The sequence below is a fragment of the Uloborus diversus genome, chromosome 9 (genome assembly GCF_026930045.1).
Source record: "Uloborus diversus isolate 005 chromosome 9, Udiv.v.3.1, whole genome shotgun sequence".
Taxonomy (NCBI): domain Eukaryota; kingdom Metazoa; phylum Arthropoda; class Arachnida; order Araneae; family Uloboridae; genus Uloborus; species Uloborus diversus.
The window spans coordinates 125845657-125851656 of record NC_072739.1 but is presented as its reverse complement, the minus strand read 5'-3'; positions in this window follow the sequence as shown (position 1 = coordinate 125851656).

The following is a 6000-nucleotide window of genomic DNA, read 5'->3' as shown; positions in this document are numbered from 1 at the left end:
GCTATTCATTACAATACAGGAGTTATAACAGTGACATGACTTCATCAAACATATTTAACAAACTCGAATATGGATGAGCTATAGATCCTCTAGGCTTAACCGTGAAAAGCCTACATAATAGTTTTGATTTGTTTGTATTTAGCAGAAAATGTGATTGCAATTTATTGCGGAAGCATGTTCGAAAGAGCTATTTTTCTGTAAAAATAAGCATTGATTTATGCTTGTGTTTCCCAACCTTTTTTTACCCAAGGACCTTTTATTATTAATATTAATTTCGCGAGTCAAAACACATGAAAAATTTAAACACATTAGAATTTTTTCACATCATTTGAAAATTTTACTTATCTTGTGTCTATGCTCTGCTGTTTTTTGGTAAGCATATCAGCCGAAGTAATTTATAGTTTTTATTTATAACTCTAAAAGTCAAAATGTATATTTTAAGTGCAAGTAAAAATTTGTGCTTATAACAAAACTAGAACAATAACTTTAAAGACAGAAAAACTTGACACATTTGAAGAATTATCACAATTTAGATTTCATGCGTAAACTAATTAAAAAAAATAATTTTAGAATTTTTAACATACATAATTTTTAATATTTTTTTGAACAAAAGAAAAAACAAAAACAGGTTCCAACACTATAGTACATTACTATGGTTAATAATTGTGGTTCGTTGCAACCGATGGTCTTCAACAAAATACTTCCGTCGTAGCTCTAATCACCACAAAAAATGATGACGTCTTCAGCGCACGTTGCTAAGTTACAGTAATTAATGTACCATACACAGCAACGGGAACAACAAGATATAGTCCAACCACGGATTGCATGGAATTTTCAAACGTCCAGATAAGACAAATCTATGTGAATAAGGGAGAAAAGTAAAAATTTGATGCGCTTATTCCGCTCATTTGAATGGGACTCTGCTTCTGCAAAAACTGGCATCGGTAAAAAATAATAGATTCGTCCATTTCCGGCTGTAAAACGGATGTTTGTCTTTCCATACAATCCGTGGTCAAACAGTAAAAAGATAATATCTTTTCGTAAGATTTGTAACAACACAGCCAGAGATTGAGGAGCAGTAACAGACGCACCATGTACTGCTCCTCAATCTCTCCCCCCCCCCCATTGAGAAGCAATGAACACACCAATAAAAGCATTTCAGTTGATTCGCTATACTTTACAACTGAATGGCAAGTGATAACTATCATTTTGTAAAACAATTGTACCGCACATAGCTACGGGAAAACAGGATAAACACAGATACTATCTTTTCGTAAGATTTATAACAACCTAGTCACAGCTGAACAGCAGTAACAGGCGTACCATGTACAACAACATTGAGAAGCAATGAAAACACCAATAAAAACTTTTAAGTTGATTCCCTATAATTTACAATTAAATGGTTAGTGATAGCAACATTTTGTAAAATAATGTACCATACACAGCAACAGGATAAACAGAAAATATATTTTCGTAAGATTGATAATAGCACAGCCACAGACTGAGCAGCGGTAACAGACGTACCATGCGCAACAACATTGGAGAAGCAATGAAAACACCAATAAAAACATTTAAGAAGTTTCCCTATAATTTACAACGGAATGGCTAGTGATAGCTATATTTTTTCATAACGTTGTGATCAATGACCTTTAAGGAAATGTTCTCGTCAAAAGCTTCAGTCACAGTTCCGCTTATCACTACAGCATTCATGTTTACATCATCTTCAGGGCTCACTGCTGAGCAACAGCGACTCATGTACCACATGCAACAACCGATGGCAGCAATGGGAACACATATAAAAACAGCCAGACTGTTTTCCAACGTTTCAAGTAACGTCTGAACTGAAAAGAAAAACAAAGTTAGCAACAGCGACTCATGTACAACATGCAACAGATGACAGCAATGGAAGCACGTATAAAAACAGTCGGACTGTTTTCCAACGTTTCTATTAACGTCTAAACTCGAAAGAAAAACAAAGTTAGAAACGCTTATTTTGTGTCGGGAATAAACGGGCCAGTGAGAGGCAAAAGGATTTAAGTGGTAAAATTAAAAATTTGGAGATAGTCAGTACAAATGGTAGGTGAACCTCTCTTCTGTTTTAGGGGGCAAGAGATGGTATTAGTAACCCAGGTAGGTACTGCAGTACAGCATGATTCATAAAACCTCTTAATGACAGCCTTCACAGAAACGGAACTTTAAACGTGTTTTACTAAAACTTGAAGATATTCACTTACAATATTTTGCTTTTCACTGCTTCAAATGTTTAAAAAAGGTCTCAGTATCCGAGTGGTCTTGGCGATTGCTTTCCACACTTGAGGCAGTGGGTTCTACTCCCACCAGGGTTGCCAGATTTAAGAACAGTAAATACGGGACAGGCTTCTAAGAGCGAAAGCGGGGGGGGGGGGGGGATGGGATATTTTTTAAGGTTGAGGGGGGCAATTACTGGATATGGTGTATTTTTCAAGGGGTGCTTTATGACGTAGAACATTTCTTCATGAAAAATCTGAGAAATTCAATCAATCGTATCAAGTATAAAAATCGTTTACATTGCGATTGCCGACACATGCGCAGGGATATATTTCCAACATTAGTCAATGAGCAAAGAGGAAGCAGTCATTGATCTGCCGCTCACGCCAAAACAAAAACCAAATTGAAACGAAAATAATTTTTACGTTTGCTGCCACATGATTTTCTTTTTGCTCTTTTTGTCACATTTTTTGCTTTCCTTAATTTTTTCCCTTAAAATAATGCCTCGTTTTGTAAAATATTGTTACAAGCTAGAATACGGGACTTTAGCCGTCCCGTATTGAAGTTCCCCGGGACGCGGGACAATTTTCCAAAATACGGGACTGTCCCTTGAAATACGGGACGTCTGGCAACCCTGACTCCCACCCTCGCTCCGGATATAATTTCCCTTCCTTGTGCTGTACATTTTTTCATGTGCTGTTTATATGTGTTTTGTACTGTATGGAACGAAAATATATCATGTACAAGCAAGGCGAAACACTCAGATTGTAATCCTCATCAAAACAAAACTGCGCAATAAATACAAAGGAGGAAAATAAACTGCCTTGTGACGAACAAATTTTGAAGTATAACTAAGGTGGGAATTTATATATTTCCTGAAAACGGGAAGGACATACACCAATTTCAGGTAACCGCATGTGTATCAAAAACAGTCGATTTTTTTTTTTTTTTTTTTTGTGCAGCTGTCCCGGCTCCTGTGGTTGGCGATCTGTGCCACCGCCTAGGGCACCAGCCCTTTAAGGGAAGCCAAGTGAAAGGAGGCAAAAAATGTAAGGTTAAAAAAAAGTGAAAAACTCAAGTTTGTTGCTAAGATTTTTTTTCCTTTGCAGCTTAAATTGCAGCAATAAGGTGAGAGTATGCTTGATGATTTAAGGGAAAAAAAAATTTAGACCAGGGGGTGGCATACTTGTTAACATCGCCTGGAACGGTAAAACTACTGGAGCTGGCCCTGTTTGCCGATTGGGCTTGTTACAGAAAGAAACAGAATGAACTCTTAAAAGAAAAAAATACACACACACACATGTTGCATTATAACTTGTTTATGCAACTTTTAAGGATCAAAAATTTATGAAAAAGCTGCAACATTTGATGCACAAAATGGTCCCACTATATTTGGTGCTGACTTTAAATAGGACTCAAATTTTTGAGAAGATTTCGTACACTCTACAGCGCTTTAAGAACCGCGATTTGCAGTTGTGCGTTTTCGAAATCCCACAAATTATTAACAAGCAAAAATACCCTTTCTAAGCGCCAAGCAAACATAAACTGCATATGTGTTAGTTCGCATAACTTAAATTATTTATATGAAAATGCTAAAAGTTGATTCTCAAAAAAATGTCCCGTGCGTGACGCTAAGTTTTTTATTTTTTTCTCAGCTATCCAAAGCTTTAAAAAATAATGCTGTTGGGGAATAATACATGCTGCAATATACTGTCATAGCATAACAGTTATTCCCATATTTAATTAATAGTTACTTGTATAAAATAAAAAACTTAGCATTACGCACGGGACATTTTTTCGAGAATCGCCCTAAAACGATTCCAATTAAAGACTTTCTGGGAAGCATTTCCAATGTTCCCTTCTGTTCTTTTAAACGGGACATTTCAGTGTCCCGCAGCTATGTTTGGAGATAACGAGACATGATACCTGAAAACGGGACATATGATCACCTTACACATGATACATGTTTCGGGATTTCAAGGAACCGATTTTTCAATGAAAACTTTACGGTTTTGGAACGCAAGCTAAACTTTGATCACTGCTTCCATTCTAAAACTCAAAACGCTTTTGCTATGAACACTGTTTTTCTTGCGCAGTCATTCTTGCAACGTGTATGCCATCCATTTACAAAGGAAATGACAAAATGTGATACTTGTTCTGGAGTCAAAAAAAGTAGTTTTTAGTGTGAAAACGGCTGCTTCTGTTCTGAAATTCAAAATGTGTTTGCTTAACATAAAGGTTCGTTCTATGACAGAAAAAAAAAAGTGTATACAGCTTGCTGGACTCGAAATTCAAAATAAAACGCGAAAATGCCTATTTCAGAGTAAAATGCACATCGTATTACCTGCACTTGTTCTGAGGGTAAAAGAAAATGCTTTTTAATGCGAAAAAACTCTACGCTTTGGAAAACTAGTTTCATTCTGAATGCTGCTTGCGTTTTTTAAAACAATTTAAAATGTACATTTCTATAAAACAAATGTATACACAAACTTTACGGTAGCTAAAAAACAAGAGTTTTTTAATCTTTTAGTTTCACAATTGAGCAGCTCTCAATCTTACTCATTTCGGAAATTATTCTGACTTTTAGTGAACTTTTTGAGAGAGAAAGGTCTCAAGCTTATAGTCTAGCATCGAGTAGATTAAAAACATTGAGCTTTTTCTGCTGCGATTTCCAGAAGAAACTTCGTTTAAAATGATTTTTTTGTAAAAAAAAGAAGGGGGGGGAGGAGGTATCGAGCTTCAGTCATTGCACTCGATTGTGTTGTTTGCCTCAGCAAATGCTGAAAACTCTCTAAAGTAAAAACTAAAACAACTTCAAAGTACGAGCTCATTTTATTTTTTTACGGTTTTACTTTATTTGTTTCGCCATATTTTCTGCAAAATATAGCTGCATATTCGTTCTACATCTGACTGTTATCATACCTAATAAATAAAACGTGGAGCAATTTTAAGTTGCGTAGCTTATACATTTGAAAAATTGTCATATCAAAAAGAAAACTATGGGTGATAGGGAAAGGGGAAGGAGGCTGAAACCTAGTCACAACATGCTTCGCCACTATGAACTAATTTTAACCCTATGGGTCTAATAAAACTTGTAACTGCTTGGAATGTACTGTTTAATAAGCCCAAGTGCGAATGATGTAAGAAAGTATATTAAGGAGTTCAGTCATTTGTTGCAAACAATTCGTTGATTTTAATGTCTTTGAAATCCATGTCAACAACACGCGCTAGCTTTATGAGTTTACGATTGTGTGGGGATACTGAATTTTAAAAGTTTTACCAAGTCCAGCACGACGGCAAATTGGGGCATAGTTGTTCAGAATCTTTTCACAGAAAAGGGTCTCACATTCGTTAGACGTCAGTGTTACGAAACTCGACTGCTTTTTGAAAACAATTTCTTTTTTCCAGACGATTTCAGTTCAAGGGAATAAACTAACCGACAAATACCCAAATTACCAACTTAGAAAAGATTATGGTGAATTAAACTCCATCCTCGGGTGTTTCACCGACTCTTTTGAAAAGATAAAACACGTTTTAGAAGCAAGCATCGCAAACGGAAGTACACAGTTTTCTGCTTTAAAAGAAATAAAAATTTTAAAAGTGTTAAAAAACAATTCTGAAAATAATACTTAACATAACCATAGTAAAACCTGAATTGAAATATTTACACAATTTCTTGCAATTTAAAATACAGTGAAACGCTTTCAAAACTAACTGGTCAATGAATTAGAAACCTTTGAGATTCGCATTTGA